We start from the raw sequence: 20,240 nt of genomic DNA on the forward strand, positions 1-20,240 counted from the left end.
TAAAAGACAAATGAAGATTCCTTATGGTCCAACAAGAGACGATCAAATGAGCTGAAAATACAAAGCAAACACACAAATAGCTTGAAAGCATTTCTGTTAACTATTTAAAGTCATTAAATTTTACGTACATATACATTTTAATTTTACAAACCTGTGTGCAACATACAGTTTTTACTTGTTACCACATGTCTAATTGTAAATGTCTATGTTAAGAATGGGCATCACTAACCTTCAAATGATAGGCCTATGACTCCTACCAGTGACTGTTATTCAGTGTATTTCCTGTCTGCCTGCACTAGATGGCGGATTTGCTCTTTTCTTTTTACCACCTCTGTTTTAATGTCACTGAACAGCTGAAACGATTTAATGTCAGTTCAGTTCAGTTCAGTTCAATTCAATTCAAAAAGCTTTACAACCAAAAAAGTTTCAAAAACAATCTTGTTAAAGCATTAAAATACAGTTTCTCCAAATATTTGGACAGTAAAAAATAACAGAATTAACATTGATGTATATTAGTCTACTAGTCATATAAACAAGTATATCCTATGAACATTTGTGTGTGTGTGTGTGTGTGTGTGTGTGTGTGTGTGTGTGTGTGTGTGTGTGTGTGTGTGTGTGTGTGTGTGTGTGTGTGTGTGTGTGTGCGCGTGTTTTTGTCATTCACTGTGTTGATATAAATTGGGTTCCAATATCTGCCCCCGTCTCTTCTCCGATGAGTATTTTTAATTCTGAAAGATTATTAATCTCTTTAAAAATCTGAAATTACAGAGTCAAACACGTTAAACTAAATGGTGCTTGATTTATCGAATGTCTTTCATAATAGTAGGAAGTATATCTCCATCTCAACCTCACCTGTCGAACAGCGATCACATTTTCTGTTTTCTTTTGATTGCTATGATTTAATCCATCTTCCTTTTTCAATTTCTGCATTCTGTCTTGGACAGTGTGGAGATATTCTGCCGATTTACATTGTCTGTTTAGAGCTAGATAAAATCATTTATCTACTTTGGCTTTCAGTTTTTTCAATTTGCAATAGGTTTCTTTGCATTGCATTATAATTATATTGGTGTTTGGAAAGTAGTGTTGTTGTGACATTGGTCAGAGTGTGTGTGAGAGGAGGCAGTTAGTCTCAGCACAAACTGACATGCGGGACTCTTTTCTGGGCTCAGTTCTTGGGTTTGGAGGGCTTTGATATGGATGGTGTCCCGGAGGCTTAATTTAAGGTGATAAAAAACGTTCAGTGCTCTCTTTTAAATGCTTATTAGTTTATTAGCAGTGGGAATCTGTCTAGTTCTGCTGAAGTCAATAAACCAGAATCCCTTGGTTCTCTAAGCTTTTTACCGCCCTAAATATGAAAATAATTCAAACTGACATCTCATTTGAAAACACAACTAAAGGACAAGAAATGATATATGTATCTGGGTTCTTCTTGTACATAATGTTCTGGAGATGACAATTATTTTTTTGTTCTTTTCCTCTCTGTTTCTTTTGGGTTTGAAAATGTTTTTATTTGTGCTACTGGAACTGTGTTGTGGTAAACGCACACCAGGAAGGCTGCTTATGATACAAACTTCATAATTAACATGATTTATATCAGGTGGTCGATTACTTTTGAAGTGCTTGTTTTGTAAACATAAAGCAAATTTCATTGAAAAAAACCCTGTTATTATTGTAAATAATTAGAGTAGTGTGCCTTTTAATCCGTTTTGTAAGCTGCTGTTAAGAATGTCCCGATCACTTATTTTACCTAGATTTATATTTCTGTTTCAATAACCACAAATGTGAAAGCTAACATGAAAACATATGCTGCGCTGACCCTCAATCTCATTTAGATATTTACGCAGCCTGTTAGATTCATTTGGATGTTTTGGTGTGGGACAATGTGATTATCAAAGGCCAGCATTTAAAAGAAGGCTAATTTAAATCAGTTTAAATGGTAAACACATCAAGACTCCAGCCAGGTGCGATGAATACTGACACCAGAGCATCAGATTTCATTTACATGTGAAGGCGACGATGCCGAGTTGTGATAAATCAAACATCTCAGTCTAAGTGTCACCTGGGAGACTCCTGGTGTGGGACAGTACAGATTACAGGGACAGCACATTGGATAACACCAATTACCAGGACATCAGTTATTATCAAATGGATGTCACATGATTGCACACAAGGTTACAGTGACTATTATAGCATAACTGTCTAGACTACCTACATAGGTCCCACATGAGGTGACAGCATGCCATTACTAGGATCCAGAATGTGAAGTCACCTTCATTTAAAAGGACAACACAGATTATAGAAACAGGACCAGTGATACTTACCAGTTTTATTCCATTCAGCTGATCAACATGGGGAGTTGTTGTTCTTGTTGGTACAAAAACAAGTCAAGACAAATACTTTAAAAATCCATTGTTTAAAAATGCAGAGGGGCGGAAATCTTTCCAGTTTATCAGTTTACAGATGTTACATTATATAAACCAATTCAAAATGTGACTTTTGGCCGTTTCAAGCAGCCAAACCAACTAATACACAGACGTTTTCAACTGATCAACATCTCCCTCTGAGACTGACTGCAGCAGACTCCCGGTCAAGCAAAAGTCCATTTGGCAGAGTCAGCAAATGAAAGCTGCATGATCTCTGTTTGTCAGGTGAACAGACAAAAGAGTGTTTAGGAGCAAGTGCCAGTTTGTAAAAGTATAGACTACTGCACACGAGCCCTCCTTTTTAAAAGAGGGTCCACCAGTCTTGTTTACACTTCATATAATATGCATCTTTTATCACAATGTAATATGATGCAATAATATGATGTTGACTGATGCTCGCAGTCAAGAGGCACAAAGTTGACTGCAAAACAAACTCACAGCAACAAAGTTTCTAAAGTGCTAATATGTGTGCAAACAGTTACCTAGAGGGAGCCAAAGGACTCTCAACCACACAATCATCTGACGGCAGCGCAGAGTTGAAGAGTTTCCAGCGAGGTTAGTGATGGTATCATGTTCACATTATAGGCACTCACTTGAAAATCTCGAATGTATCCATTTTGCACGAGCTTTTCACAAATAAAGCTGTTGAATTTATATCAAAGATGCACCTTATCGTCTCTGGCAGACAGTTGCATTTAGATTTGCACCAAAGAAACAGTTTCATTTGTCTTTGGGACCTTCGCTCCACCGCATCCTGAGGGGAGTTGTTGTGCCTCAGCTCTCTGCCTGCCAGGCGGTCGAGGAATTTGACCCGCTGACCCTCTGGTCACGAGGTCATTTTTACGAACATTTGGCTACTGTCCTCCACAAATGTTTATATTCTGTACTCTGCTGTTTGTGTGTTTGTCCTTAATGCCCCGCTGAAGTATCCTGTTGCATGGCAAACACAATGGTTTCCACTAAGTTTAAAACAACAAAGCATTACTGTAATCAAAGAGTGTATTCACTAAGTCTGCCACTATGTTGACAAAAATGTATTTGTTTTCATAATGCTGTTTATTTGATGTGTTTTCTTGCCTTCAGTGGGTGACACAACATCTCACATCATCTAGATACACACCCGCTCTCAACTACACACACACACACACACACACACACACACACACACACACACACACACACACACACACACACACACACACACACACACACACACACACACACACACACACACACACACACACACACACACACACACACACACACACACACACACACCCTCAGCAGTGAGAGTGACACATTTATCTTAAAGGAGGAGGGAGACCAGAGCAAGATACACTCCTAAAAACAGACACCAGTCAGGTAGTCAGAAATAAATCTGTGTGAGTGTCAGTGTTAGGCCTGACACTCTGAGCCAGCATGAGCCAGATGATGTAAATCAGGGAAGAGTATAAAGCCAGTATATTTCAATGAGCAGTTTAATACTTAATAGTGCTTGTTGTCAAGTAAACACAGTCGTATTATCATCCTTGTCTCGACTTGATAATCTTCATATCTGGTGTGAAGGAGAGACATTTTCCAACCCAAGTCATCCTCTTATATATGTGTGTCAATGTGCGTGTGTGTGTGTGTGTGTGTGTGTGTGTGTGTGTGTGTGTGTGTGTGTGTGTGTGTGTGTGTGTGTGTGTGTGTGTGTGTGTGTGTGTGTGTGTGTGTGTGTGTGTGGGTTGTTGCGGAGCAGCTCTTTCCCAGACCAGTGATAAGTGTCACCTCAGTGGGGGCTTTAACACCTGGGTTAGTGTAAAGGTGGGGTGAGGGGGTGGGGGGCATGAGACATCTGGGGTTCACACCTTACTGACGATAGGAGATGATCCTGTAATTAACCTTCTAATGCGCGCACACACACACACGCGCGCACGCACGCACGCACGCGCACACACACACACACACACACACACACACACACACACACACACACACACACACACACACACACACACACACACACACACACACACACACACACACACACAGCCGTACAATATATCTATAAGCACAATAAAGAGATAGGTAATAGATTACAGAAAAATCTAGATGCGATATATTTTATTTATCTTTCAAACATCACGCAGGCACTTCTCCTTTGTGCAGCATTCATGAAAATTCCAACATCAGAAATGTCATTATTGGCAGGTAGCGTTGTGCAAGTTATGCTGTCATCAGTTTTACAGAAAAAACACATGAATTTCACATGTACAAAAACTCGTGACCACATGACGCACGTGATTGTGCACGTGAAACATGTGGTTTTGGAACATTTTTCATGGTGTAATGTGTGAAGCCCATATAGATTCTCACGTGAAAACTTTTCCACATATTTTCCCCAAGTTATCATATTTTGCATCATGTGGTAAACATGTGTCTTACATGTGATCACATGTATCCTGTGTGGAAAACATGCAACATATCTGTAAGGGCAACCTGGAAGACAACGATCCTGTTACAATCTGCTGTTTTTTTGCACTAAAAATGTTGTTCTTTTACAGAACACTCATATTTTGGATGTCAGAGTGTCCTTAAATGCACCAGCAGGGGAAAAAAAATAGTTGCAGACATCTTGCATTAGGGATCTATCCTCCTTCATTCTGTGTCACTGTCTGGGTATTGTGTTGCATCGAAAGGTTTGCACTACCACACAGTGACTAAGAACATCTGAATGAAAAAAAATTCCCCTCGGGGATTAATAAAGTAAATACCTACCTACCTATCTGCTTTCAGGGATTAATACATTTATCTAAATTGTGGTTTTGTTTTTGTCTTTTCAATGAAGACTCTGTAGCTACATTCCCACACTCTAATACTGGTTTTATTTGCTGCATTGCACATATGAGCTGTTGCACTATTTACTATTGCCACACACTGTTATACTGTACAATTGTAATGGTACAGTTGCACACCTAGGTCACATATTCAATCGCTGCTGTACCTATAATTTTTTACAGAATATACGAAGGAAGTTGCAAATTTAATCACATTGTACTTGTAAATGACAATAGAGAGGAGTTTTTCTGATGGTGCCATGCCTGAGAATGTAACTTTTAAATTGAGAAATGGGACTATATACACTGCTCAAAAAAATAAAGGGAACATTTAAACAACACAATGTAACTCCAAGTCAATCACACTTCTGGGAAATCAACCTGTCCAGTTAGGAAGCAACACTGATTGTGAATCAATTTCACCTGCTGTTGTGCAGCATGATGAGAGGCAATTATCAAGACAACCCCTCTAAAGGAACAGTTCTGCAGGTGGTGACCACAGACCATTTCTCTGTCCTTATCCTTTCTGGATGATTTTTGGTCACTTTTGCATTTTGCCAGTGTCCTCACCACTAGAGGTAGCATGAGGCGGTGTCTACAACCCACAGAAGTTGCTCAGGTAGTGCAGCTCATCCAGGATGGCACATCAATGCACGCTGTGGCAAGAAGGTTTGCTGTGTCTGTCAGCACAGTGTCAAGAACACGGAGGACATACCAGGAGACAGGCCGGTACACCAGGAGACGTGGAGGGGGCCGTAGGAGGACAACAACCCAGCAGCAGGACCGCTATCTGATCCTTTGTGCAAGGAGGAACAGGAGGAGCACTGCCAGAGCCCTACAAAATGCCCTCCAGCAGGCCACTAATGTGCATGTTTCTGCTCAAACTGTCAGAAACAGACTCCATGAGGGTGGTACGAGGGCCCGACGTCCACAAGTGGGGCCTGTGCTTACAGCCCAACACCGTGCAGGGTGATTGGCATTTGCCAGAGAACACCAAGATTGGCAGCTCCTCCATCGGCGCCCTGTGCTCTTCACGGATGAGAGCAGGTTCACACTGAGCACACGTGACAGACGTGACGGAGTCTGGAGACGCCGTGGAGAACGTTCTGCTGCCTGCAACATCCTGCAACAATGCTAGGCCTCATGTAGCTGGAGTGTGTCAGCAGTTCCTGCATGATGAAGGCATCGATGCTATGGACCAGCCTGCCCGTTCCCCAGACCTGAATCCAATCCAGCACATCTGGGACATCATGTCTCGTTCCATCCACCGACGCCACGTTGCACCACAGACTGTCCAGGAGTTGACTGATGCTTTGATCCAGGTCTGGGAGGAGATCCCTCAGGAGAACATCTGTCATCTCATCAGGAGCATGCCTAGGCGTTGTAGGGAGTGCATACAGGCACGTGGAGACCACACACACTACTGAGCCTCATTTTGACTTGTCTTGAGGAATTTTCACAGAAGTTGGATCAGCCTGTGATCTGATTTTTCCACTTTTATTTTGAGTATGATTCTGAATCCAGACCTCCATGGGATAATGATTTTGATTTCTATTGATCATTCTTATGTTATTTTGTTCTCAACACATTCCACTATGTAATGAATAAAGATTTTCAACTGGAATATTTCATTCATTGAGATCTAAGATGTGTTGTTTAAGTGTTCCCTTTATTTTGTTTTTTAGCAGTACTTTGAGAGATGGATTGTCCAGATCAAGTAGTTTCAAATGTATTCAAGTGGATTTTTTTAATGGGCTAAAAACAAGGAAAAGAAAAAAAAAGAAATTCTGCTTTCACTGTCACAGGTGCCACTATTTGTGACGTTTTCTGTAGAGCAGTTGTTATAATGTTGATTAATTTATGTTTTAAGATATATTTTTCAACCTACTAACCTTTCCGCAACATGCACACATGCCCACTTAGCTAGCCACCTGTATCATTAGATTAAGACTTGCAGCTGTGTGCACAAGGACAGAGGAGTTTATGTGTATATTTTACAGGCTTCATAAAGCTACTTACACTTTGAAGGACATCTTTTGTTTATCCAGCAATAAATTCAGTCTTGACATCGGCCAAAACAACAAATTGGCTTGCTTGCACAACACATTATTTCACCTATAAAATATAACATTTTATAATATAATAATAAACATGTCTGATAATGATTGACACATCATAAGAAAAGGCCTAAGTCAAGTTAAACTGCCAAAAGTTGCTCCCACTTTGTCCCAATATTCTCCACTGGTCTCCACATCCACACAGATTTTGTTATACTATAGTTGACAGGATATCATCTCCACAAGACCTGCTCACCCAACCAGACCATTTACAAACCAGGGTGAAAACACCGCACCAATTAAACACCAGCAAATAATGGAAATTATCAGGTAAGAAGTGAAAAAGGTAAACACTCAAAACTTGAAATTGTCTTTTTGTTATGTTCAGATTCCATTTTATTTCAACTTGATGCAATAAAAGTATAGTTTTGTGTTAGTATTTTCTTTATTTTGTTTTTATTTTGTTGTGCTTTCATGTGAACAAAGCCTTATTATTCATCTGAAAGAACTTTCACACACACACACACACACACACACACACACACACACACACACACACACACACACACACACACACACACACACACACACACACACACACACACACACACACACACACACACACACACACACACACACACACACACACACACACACACACACACACACACACACACTCTCTTCCTTTCGGTGGATACATGCTAAAGAGAGACTGGGACTCATTTGTACTATTTAAGGCTTCTGTGAGACTTCTTTCTGCCTTTCCTGTGCCTTGCCCTGTATCTTACTCATCTTCTGGGTGTGAGTATTGTCAGTAATTTTAACTCTCTCATTAACTCTAGATCACTTGAGCCTTTTCATACAAAACCTCTTGCACTCACACTCATTATGCTGATAACATAGATACAGTCTAGGAATGAGGAAAACAGCTAAATCTCAATTATCACTTCTACTGTGTATCGAAACAACACAACTCACAAGTCCCTTCCCCATGATATATTTTTCTTTGTTCTGATGTCAAGTGAATAATGTTGATCAAACACTACCAGTGATTTCTGAGCTGTTGCACTAAGACCATTAATCAAATAATTAAGCCTTGCAAACCTTCTGACGACATACAGATCAATTGTTACGTTTGCAACGCTCCATTGTCGGGTGTGAAAACATCATCGCAATGTCAGCTGCGATTAATCGATCGATAGATCGATAGATAGATAGATCGATAGATAGATAGATAGATAGATAGATAGATAGATAGATAGATAGATAGATAGATAGATCTATCTATCTATCTATCTATGTCCCAAGGGGACATTTTTTCGCTACAGCAGCATTTATAGATACAGGAAAGCAATAAAATAACAGTAAAAAAATATTAAATATAAAAATGCACAGTATATACAATAAAATAGAATAAAATAAAATAGAATAATTAAATTAAATTAAAACTAACTAAACAATAGTGCAAAGTTTTTTTGTTTTTTTTAATATTTAAACAAACAACAAAAAGTTTTTTTTTGGTGTTGTGGTACACAACAAACAAACACTAAAAAGAGAAAAAAGCAAGTAACAATACAAAGTGATAAAAATGCAAACAATACTAAAGACAGCTGGCATATGAAACCAAAATGGCGGATTTTTAAAGCTGCTTTGTGTGTGTGTGTGTGTGTGTGTGTGTGTGTGTGTGTGTGTGTGTGTGTGTGTGTGTGTGTGTGTGTGTGTGTGTGTGTGTGTGTGTGTGTGTGTGTGTGTGTGTGTGTGTGTGTGTGTGTGTGTGTTTGTCAGTCCCATGGCTAAAGGGAAGTGTCTGTGCTTATCAAAGAGCAGGATGAGCTGACATGTACTGTACCTGCTGAGGAGCTACCAGCTTCTTTACTGGGCTGTTACCCCCCACCACCACACAGACACGGTGTGTGTGTGTGTGGTGTGTTTGTGTGTGTTGGAGACAATTATCTGTCAGATTTGGCCAGTTTGACTCTTTGACTTATAAAGTTGTCCACTAAATCCCCTCAAAGCTGCCGTGTGCCCAGTTGGAAAAAGATGACCTGGCAGGTTGCACCCTCACCAGTCAAATCTTGACACACTCTCCCTCACACATTTCTTTTTTTCAAGACGATCAAAGAGTTTCCAGTAAGGCATTTACAGCCGTGACTGTGATTTACACAGAGGAAGACACCACGGTGGTGTGACAGACTTAAAGGCCTGCTTTCCCATTTTGTCACTGCTCAGTTCAGTAATGTTTGACAGTGTGGTCTGTTTCAGTAAGATGTTTGCTTTGCAAACCAACTAGCTTGAACTGCTGCCATGTGGATTGACTGGCAAAAAAAACTTTTAAAACTTCAACTTCAGATAACAGAAAGTTATCCCAAGAGAAAGTCAGCATTGAGATAATTTCTTCTCGGTTTGTATCACATCTGTCTCTAAAGTTTAAGTGTATATGTCATGTGCTGATTATTTATTCACACATTCATCTTAAATCTACATTGTGTTGACTGATTTGTGTATCAAAAGCTCAACACATGTTACTAAGTGGATCCAAAAAAAAAGCACTTGTTGCTCATAGTTTGGCAGAAACAGGATGGAAACTGGCTGTATGCTGTATTTCTTGTAGTAGCAAATAATGTGTGTTTAAGTTGAAAAGGAATAATAACCTGCAGAGTAAAGGGAGAAAATAGTTACAAGATACTAGAATACATAACTACAGTCTGCTGCAATCTTTTAGAGAAGAAGTGCTTTAGACAAGCTGTAGATCAAAGTACATTTGTGAAGTAATCATCTCACAGGAGGACGAGTGTCCCTGCATTGAGCTCTGGGATTTCCGTGTTATCCTGATCTTTGACCATGACCCCCCATCCTCACCTCCCTAACGTGCCTGCTTGTTAACCTGAGCGTCATGCATGTGACCCATCAGCACTTCAGAGGAAGTCCCAACAGAAAGTCATCTGTGGAGGCTTAAACCGTTACTGAAAGACAGAGTGATATGAATGAGAGTGACGGAGAGGAAGAAAGTGTGGCACAGACTCAGTGTCATGATTCATGCATTAACACATGAATACCACTGAGGAGTGGAACAGGCACATTAGTTTCCAGCAGCAGGGGGGACAGCATGGGCATGCAAAGGATGATCTAGTTAAAGGGAAAATCCACAGCAAAACAAAATCCATCTGTGCTGCTTATCCTGTAAACCTGCAGGGTTTTAAAAAAAAAACTAAAATAAAGGCAACCTCATAAATATGTCTACAATACTACCATACTAAGAACATGCATAACTGAGATCTATAGGAACATAAAGATAAAGGAATAGCAACAACACATTGAATGTTAGTTGACAGTAATCAGATTAATGGCGATAAAGGCTTCCTATTATGTAGATCAAATGGACACCAGCATAATCTATATAAACAGATATCTATATTTGAATGCCAAATCTAAAGGCAACAGGACAAGATGCTGGAGCTGAAGGTATTCTGGTTTCCATTTGTAGTCTGAGTACTTTTGACCAATTGTGTTTGAGTGAGCTTTAGATGGTAAAGCAGGTAAAAAAGTGTCTGTGGAGAGTAAAAGAAGCAGAACACATGGGCTGAAATGCAATCTCAAAACTCATCAGCTATCTTCTGATTAGGATGGAGCAATACAAAGCTATACAACAAAGCCAATAAAGCATTGTTGTAGTGTTTTTAAACTGTTAACTGAGTGCAAACTGGCTACCATGTTGGGGCAACCCTCAATATTTCACTGGTTCTGATACAGCCAGCAGATGTCGAGGCAAAGACCTTTTCTGTGCGCTGGTTGTTGTTTAACTGTCGACACATGAGAAAGGAGTTAAGAGATGATGTCTATGACTGGATTATTTCACAAGTAAACCCTCGTCAGACCAACAGCTGATAGGATCCCATGTTGACATCAATGCCAACTGAAGCGACACTCTTGTGGAGACTAAAAATGATGTTGTGTGAGGCTAGATTTAAGAAATACCTTGGGAACAGTGCCTGCAGGAATAGTTTAACAGCATCATTTATCTGAGTGGTTGTTTACATGTCTTTGGAGCTTAATGATCACCTACTTTTATGAAACATTCAATTCTTGTGATTTTCAGCACGTGATTTAACACTTTTCAGAATGAAAACTTCTGATACTAATACTACACTCAATTTTACACTTTTAAGTCTCAAATTTAAGTGATTTCACCACAACTGCCAAAACTCACCAATCTTCAAGTATACTCAGTCACATATACTCTGGATTACAACTATAGGAGCTAAACCCAAAGACATCTGTATAGATGACTGTTTCACAGAGAGAGACAAAACAATGGAGGTTTTTTTGTTCATCATTAGGATGAACACAAAATAGCAGCAGATGGAGGCAATCAATGTGTCAGTCAGAGACTGCTCAAAGCAGAACCAAGGACACGAGTGTTTGTAGAGAAGCAGGATAGATTGACAGGACTGTACAACTGCACCAAATTCCACAAACCCCACACAGATGCTAGAGACAGAAGAGAAAGACAAAAAGGGGGGAGAAGATGAAGCGAGAAAGTGGTGCGAGTCATTTCAGAAAAGTGCAAACAAAACAAGGGAAGACATTAAGAGAAGAATAAATAAATAAATAGCAGTCGAACAGTGGTCTGGGGTTGCAACAGTTTGCAGCTATAATACTGAAGAACACACACAACCAGATGTGGTTCACTACTGTAGTTTGCATACATACATACATACATACATACAGAATGCAGAGAGACATTTTGGTTGACCATAACTAGTTGAGAATACTGCGGTCAGTAACGCTGTGTTTGCTGAATATTTTCTATGATTCAGTTGTTGTTGCACAATATTACATACACAGAGATATATTGTCTTCATCATGTCTGCTTATATGCTTTTTCTGCATCTGTCAACCAAGATAGTTTTACAACTGCTCAGGACCGAGCCGAGAAAGCAGAAGTTTCACAAGCAGGCCTGTGTGACGCAGTTTTATCTACGCATGGAGACACTGAGGGGGCTGAAAACCTGTCGCTCCTCGATAGGTCGTAAAGGGATCATTCCAGTTTATTGAACTTGGATCTTATTTTCAGCGGGTCATTGGATGTTTTATTACCACTTTAGTGAATAATCAGATCTCATCAGAGTGCATGTCAGAGTACAGTCTACGTCCTTCTTCCAAAGATATATAACTGCAAAAACATATTTTGGTACCGCTTAAGTTTTTCATATTAATGGCTTATAAGTGATCATCTAAGGGTTTGTAAACGTTTCTTTAACCATAATTATAGCTAGTCATTTTGGTGAACTGATCCTTTAAATTTTAAAGTGCTGAAATCCACCTTGTACTTTATTTATTGGTGATTTCACAGAACGTTTGTTCAAGCTGAACTTGATTCACACACTAAATTACGTTGTTTTTAGGTCTCCTTCGTCAACTAACACACACACACACACACACACACACACACACACACACACACACACACACACACACACACACACACACACACACACACACACACACACACACACACACACACACACACACACACACACACACACACAAGTCATACTGACAGACTAAAACATAGGCATGGACATGAATAATTGAAAATATCTATTTGTTGTTCTCACACTTGTTTCATTGTGTTTAGTCTGAGGAAAACAGGAAACGATTGTCTCCTGTCGTCGGGGATGAGCAGTATAAGGGCATGGTTCTTCTCAGTGACAACCAATCAGCATTAACACTCATAATAGCTAAAGTATTACTTATGGAAAATGTAATTGTATATTTAAGCCATGTCTGAGTTACTAGATAGAGGAGACAGTGGTGAGAGACCAACAAAATGGGAAAGAATTTAGGTGGTTGACATTAAACCAAGATCATAATTTGGGCTCAAACACAAAACACCACAACATGGAATGAGCCTCCGCCTGCCAAACAACAAGGACGCTCCAGTGAGTGCCGAGCTGTTGTTTTAGATGTTTTCATCCCACCACCATCATTTCCATGCATTAAACATTCATTTTTGCACATTAATGCTCATCAACTGATTAAAAGATAACTCATGACATGTTGTTAATCAATAAATAATGCATTATAAGGACGCTAATAACCACTTACTGCATTGGCCTCTCCAAAACCTGCTGCTCTGTTTGGTGCATTTTCATTTCATGCAACAATACATTTTATGAAGAGGACATAATCTTTTTCCAAAAAGTAATGGAAAAAAAATACACCAAAGAGCCACAGTGTTGCTCTGGGTGACATGCTCCATCATTAATTCAATTCAATTCAATTTAATTTATATAGTGCCAAATCATAACAGAGGTTATTTCATGGCACTTAACACATCAAAGTCCTTACAGCAGAACGTTACAATATTATACAGAGAAACCCAACAATTTCCACATAAACTATGAGGATACATTACATTACAGTATATCTGGGCACTGTAGTTTATTTGGATACAATCTCACATACACTGTCCTGCAGCCACAAATACTCATTAGAACAAACTTTTTTTTTAGTTATTGCGCCTTTGAAAATAGTTCCCAACAAATGCATTATTTGCTCCTGCCAGAGTAAGGTTTTGTCAAAACTACAGTGTCCAGCTGTCCAACTGAATCCCACGGCTTTTTTTCTTTTTTTTTACAAAAGATTTCAGTCCACAATAAACACTAATATGTTTGGAAATCAGACCCAAAGAAGTTACTGAGAGATTAACTAATGAATTTGTTTGTTTTGCACTTTTCAGGGGATTTATAAACAGTAAAACAAAAGTACAGAATAGCTGTATCTTTTAAAGATGAACATTAAATAAATAGTAAGATAATATACAAAACATATAGTCTAAACCTGTTGTTATGTTGCCTACTTACATCTTACCAAAACAAACAAAAATCGCATAAATCCTGTAACATGCACTTGTATATTCCTCCAGATTGTATTAAAGAACAGGAAATGTTCAAATGAGATATGAGATCAGTGGTTCTTGAACACTGTGGAGTGGAAACAGGTGTTGTACCATCGCTTTAGAAATGCTCTCTTATAGAGACATCGTGTCAAAGTGCACGTCATTATCTTTTCAGAAAAAAACTTTACAGGAGCTGTACTGAAGTTGTAGTCTATTATAAAAATGCTTGATTGAAGTTCGGGGATTATCAAGAGGAATCAGGACACTGGGTTTGTGAAGAGATATTGCAGTTGAATCTATGAAATCTAATTAAAACTTTCTACATTTCCTGACACCACTAAGTTAAGAGTGAGGTACCACTTTCTAACGAGGTTTCTTTTAAAATAGAGCTTTTTGTCATAACTAGAGATAAATGAAAACATGGAATTTGTTTAACAGTCCTTTGGTGTGATGATAAATTTAAGAGCTAGCTAAAAACAAAAAGCAAGTTGAAGGAAGATACGGGTGATAATCGAAAAGAAAAGAGACCATATCTGAGATTAAGTCATTTTAGGACCAGAACACACTGTCGTGTATAACTTGAGCTGCGAGCATTGGTGGAAAGGCTGTTTCTGTTTTGTGTTATTTTTGAGTGACTGTTTACGTTAGAGGGTCTACAGTGAGACAGACAGACACACACACACACAGACGCCACTATGACGACTCGCTGAAACCCAGATTCTGAGTTTACTGTTGTGTCTCCAGAAATTTGCGTCAGTGATGCCCCGCAGAGAAACAAGCCACTGGTTTCAGCAGGTTCAAATTAAAACACATCCACTGTTTTTATCGCAAATCAGAAAAAAGTTTTTGTCTTCAGCAGCGAGACCAGAATTTAAAAATGTTGAAACTACACAGATGTTATGTGGTCAGCTGGACTAACACGCTTTGTTGTAATTTTACTGAATGCGGTGGAGAGCGATGGGAGAGATAGTGAGAGGAGATGGCAAACACACACACGCACACACACACACACACACACACACACACACACACACACACACACACACACACACACACACACACACACACACACACACACACACACACACACACACACACACACACACACACACACATACAAAAGAAGTGGGGGTCCCAGGAGAGGTGTCTCAGAGGAGATGGGCTGACATATGGCCAGCAGACCACTGCACTGGGTGGGGCAGGGTGTGTGTGTGTGTGTGTGTGTGTGTGTGTGTGTGTGTGTGTGTGTGTGTGTGTGTGTGTGTGTGTGTGTGTGTGTGTGTGTGTGTGTGTGTGTGTGTGTGTGTGTGTGTGTGTGTGTGTGTGTGTGAGAGGGTGGGGCTGCTGAATGGTCTGACTGAGGGTGCAGATGAATAGACCAGTGGTTAGAGACAGTTGAAACTCAATATTCATTTTCACTGTTGCCCTGCTGCTATTTGATTGTGTGTGTGTGTGTCTGAAAGTTCTTTCAGACAGATAATAAGGTTTTGTTCACATGAAAGCACAACAAAATAAAAACAAAATAAAGAAAATACTAACACAAAACTACACTTTCATTGCATCAAGTTGAAATAAAAAGGAATCTGAACATAACAAAAGACAATTTCAAGTTTTGAGTGTTTACCTTTTTTACTTCTTACCTGATAATTTCCATTATTTGCTGGTGTTTAATTTGTGCGGTGTTTTCACCCTGGTTTGTAAATGGTCTGGTTGGGTGAGCAGGTCTTGTGGAGATGATATCCTGTCAGCTACAGTATAACAAAATCTGTGTGGATGTGGAGATCAGTGGAGAATATTGGGACAAAGTGGGAGCAGGTCGTGTTGGAGGGTCAACCTCATTTCATCAACATGTGGGAATTCCTCCACTCTGCCAGTCAATTCCTAAACATAAACACATACAAACACACACACACACACACACACACACACACACACACACACACACACACACACACACACACACACACACACACACACACACACACACACACACACACACACACACACACACACACACACACACACACCGAGACAGGGGTTGTTTGATGGGCTATTTGACTGAATGGCCTATCGTCATGGTTACAGCAGCACTCCATCAGTCCATTCAAGGAACAGATGGCCAATGTGCAACAGGAGGCATATGTTTCAATGAACACACACACACACACACACACACACACACACACACACACACACACACACACACACACACACACACACACACACACACGCAGACGCACGCACGCGCGCACACACGCAAGCACACACACACACACACACACACACACACACACACACACACACACACACACACACACACACACACACACACACACACACACACACACACACACACTGACTTGTATTCACACAAGGACAGACACACATACACACACCCACGACACTCTGAGTCTCATTCACACACACATGCATGGATGCGCCCCCGCTCAGAGGGAGGGTATTGAACAACCAGCAGCATATGTTCCACTAGTCAGAGAGCATTCATTCAAGGACAGACGGGGGTGGTGGGTGCTGGGTGCTGGGTGGGTGGGGGCTGGCTGTGGAGAGACGGAGGTAGGCAAAAGAGTGAGGGAGAGGGATGGATGGAGGTGAAAAGAGATAAAGGAGGAGGGAGGGAGAGATGAGAAAAGGGAGTAAGGGGCTGATTGGAGGGGAGAAAGAAGAGGGAGGGAGTGGTCAAAGAGCTCCTGCCCACCGCTGGAACCAAACACACTGGCCGACAGTGCTGATGTTGACATGGCGGTGAAGAGCGAGGCCACACCTTTTTGTTTTTGCTGTTGTATAAAAAATCCGCAGCTCTCAGTTTATAGGCATAAATTGTGAATCTGAATTTTTTTTTTTAATATTCAGTCAAACTAAGGAAAACAGCTTCCTGAAAAGTTCATTAACTAGTGGCTGCCGTTACCAGAGCTTCACTGCATCGTCCTCACTGGATCATTAACAGTCACATGAGCACGAAGTAAACTAGTTCCTAAAACCAAATAATAAGCATTGTTCAATGTTAAACTGCTGCAATACAATATTCAAATACCAGACTGTATGTGTGTTGAAATCATTTTGTCACCATCACTTTTGCAAGATCAACACAGTTTCTTCCAAAGTTGCAGTATTTTTCATAGGAAGTTCTTCCCTTTTGTTTTCTGCGTTTCCTTGCTGAGCTGTCATACGTATATTTCCGGGTAGTTGTTTGTATTTTTGTACACAGTGGAAAATATATCATCTAAAACACAAGTGTTATTCACTGCCAGTCATTGTAAATTTGTATATAATATATATAGATATATACTGTACTGTATATACTGTATATGCTGTGCATTTTATATTTTGTACTGCTATTTTATTGCTTTTCTATTGTTCTATTATTATCTTATTACGTCCTGTATGCTGCTGTAGCGAAAAAAATTCCCCTTGGGGATTAATAAAGTAACTACCTAACCTAACCTAAAGGCTGTGAATGTGTTGCATGGCATCGAAAGATGAATAAAACCAATACAAAATATTTTAGTAATTGTGTACTTCCTGTCTATTCAAGTGTCATCAGCAGTAATTGCAAACACCCAAAACAAAGTGTCTGAAAGTTAAGGCTTGGTGATCAGCTTCAGACTTGGCTGGTGTGGCGGCGAAGAGAGGTTACATAAGGGGGTGATCTAAGACATTTTAGGTCGGGGTAATAAAGCTGCTTCTCTCATCTGCTTCTCAGTTGGAGTTTGTTTATTTTTCTGTCATTTACCATTACTGTCTTCCTTTTTTTAATCACCTCCACTCTCCCTCTCTCTGTCCAGCTCCACTAACTACATGCTATCAACCAGCGCGCGCGCACACACACACACACACACACACACACACACACACACAGAGAGAACAGTGTGGGACTTGTTCCCTGTGTTTAGGCCTCAGCTAAAGAAAGCAGCTTGTATTTATAGACTCTGCTGTAAATACACTGGGGTTATATTTGTTCACTATGGCTCGGTGTATTTTTGGACCCCTGAGTCTCACTGGCGCGTGCCTTTGTAAAATCAACTCAAACGACAACAAAATAACAGCCGTTCCCGTCAACAAGAGTCTTTCTTTGTGCATGTTTACACACATATGTGCGCACGCACGCACGCACACACACACACACACACACACACACACACACACACACACACACACACACACACACACACACACACACACACACACACGGACTATTAAACTGTCCCCATGGAGATTTCATTGACATAAAGCATTCCCTAGCCCCTTACCCTAACCCTAAAACTGTCCAAAAGCAGACTCTACCCCTGAGGACCTCATTTGTTGTCCACAGTGACACGTTCCCTTGGGTTGGTGCATACTTGGGTTTTAGTCCACATCGGGATATAAAAACATGTCCAGCGCAAGCATGCAAACACACACGCACGCACGCACGCACGCACGCACACACACACACACCAAAGTATTGGACAAGCTGAAGTTTTAACTGGATGACAATATCAAATGTTAAAGGTCACCGATTTATTACAACCCGTCCTGAGGGTGGTATTAACGTCTGTGCCCAACTTCCTAACAATCTATCCAATAAGCTGTTATTTCAGTGTGGAGACAGAGTCATGAAAGAAAAGACATGAAAATCAATTTTAAAAAAATGACTTCATGCCATGACAGTTACAGAAGTTTCATCTCATGAGACATTGAAGATGACCTTTTCATTGTAAAATGTAAACATGTAATCGCCATCAGTGCCGTAGTTGATTCATGTAAATTATGTCATGGCAGTTTCATGTGGCGTCATTAGTATAGAAATGCCGCATGATGTCCTGAGCGGGTACTTACTGCAGAGGAGATCAAAAGAAGTACCTGATACCAGAACTGAGTAGAGTAAGTGGAGTAGAGTCGGTATCATCAGTAGAAAGTAGAGTGTTACCATGTTACACCTGTCTACAGGTGACTGCACAATCAGCACAAATGACCCTTCTGAGCCTTTTGCTTGGGATACTCAAATCTGAAAGCGTTTTGTGGTCCCCATAGGATCTGTTTAGATCCAGCCCTCTGTGGCCACTACTGGGTACCACAAGGCTTTCATTCAAATCCCCTTTTGGTCCAACTGGGTTACACAAACGGGCGTCTGGTTTGATGACCCCAGCGGGAAGAAAACCTCCGAAAGTTTAGATAAGACAGAGAGAGTGTGTGACACAAAAAAAGCAGACAGCCTGTTGAATGACCACCACCGGGGAGGAAAGAGGCCTGAGCCAATCTCAGGGAGGAGACCGCAGAAGGGGGTTTGACTGTCTGTTTGTCTCCCTGCTGTTGGAGGGACCACGCCCAGACCTCCACCACACACACACACACACACACACACACACACACACACACACACACACACACACACACACACACACACACACACAGAGAGAGAGAGAGACAGGACGCTGATCTGTCAGGGAGCCAACAGGGTTTCCTCCGATTCACCCAAGACGAGCAACTCCGAGGCTGCTTGTGCGCTGAGCTCTCCTGTCGTCTTCCCCTTTCCTCACCTTTAACTTCACCTCCTCTCACTTCTGCCCTCATCCTATTCTCTGTTGTTTTCTCTATTCTCAGTCTCCCGCCTCTCTGTCGTCCATCGCTCTGGCGGGTTTCCTTTGCTCCTTGTCTTTCTCAATGTTTACTCCTTTCGTCTTTTAACTCCTCCATTTCCCTCTAACATTTGCTTTTCTTCCCCTCTTCCTCTCTGTTTAACCTTCCATCCCTCACTTCCTCTTCACCACAGAAAACATCCCTCCTCCTGTTATTGTTATTATCTACAAGGGGCGGCTGGACCCGAGTTGTGGATGTGTGTGTTGCGTGCCCCACCCTTGTGCCTCCTCACATACACACCCACTCCACTCACCACAGTTACTAACCCCAAAACACCCACATGCTCTGTTGTTTCTTCTGCTGCCACTGGCCTGAGAAGAAAGACAGGGAGTGGACGGTGTGGTCGCAAGCCGTTAAAAAAGGTTTTATACGTCTATCAGTCTTTGAGGTGCTCAATTTAGTG

This window comes from Brachyistius frenatus, unplaced genomic scaffold, assembly GCF_029030835.1.
Source record: "Brachyistius frenatus isolate BFR_SWC_R1_liver_20210118 unplaced genomic scaffold, ASM2903083v1 Contig_15, whole genome shotgun sequence".
Lineage (NCBI taxonomy): Eukaryota > Metazoa > Chordata > Actinopteri > Embiotocidae > Brachyistius > Brachyistius frenatus.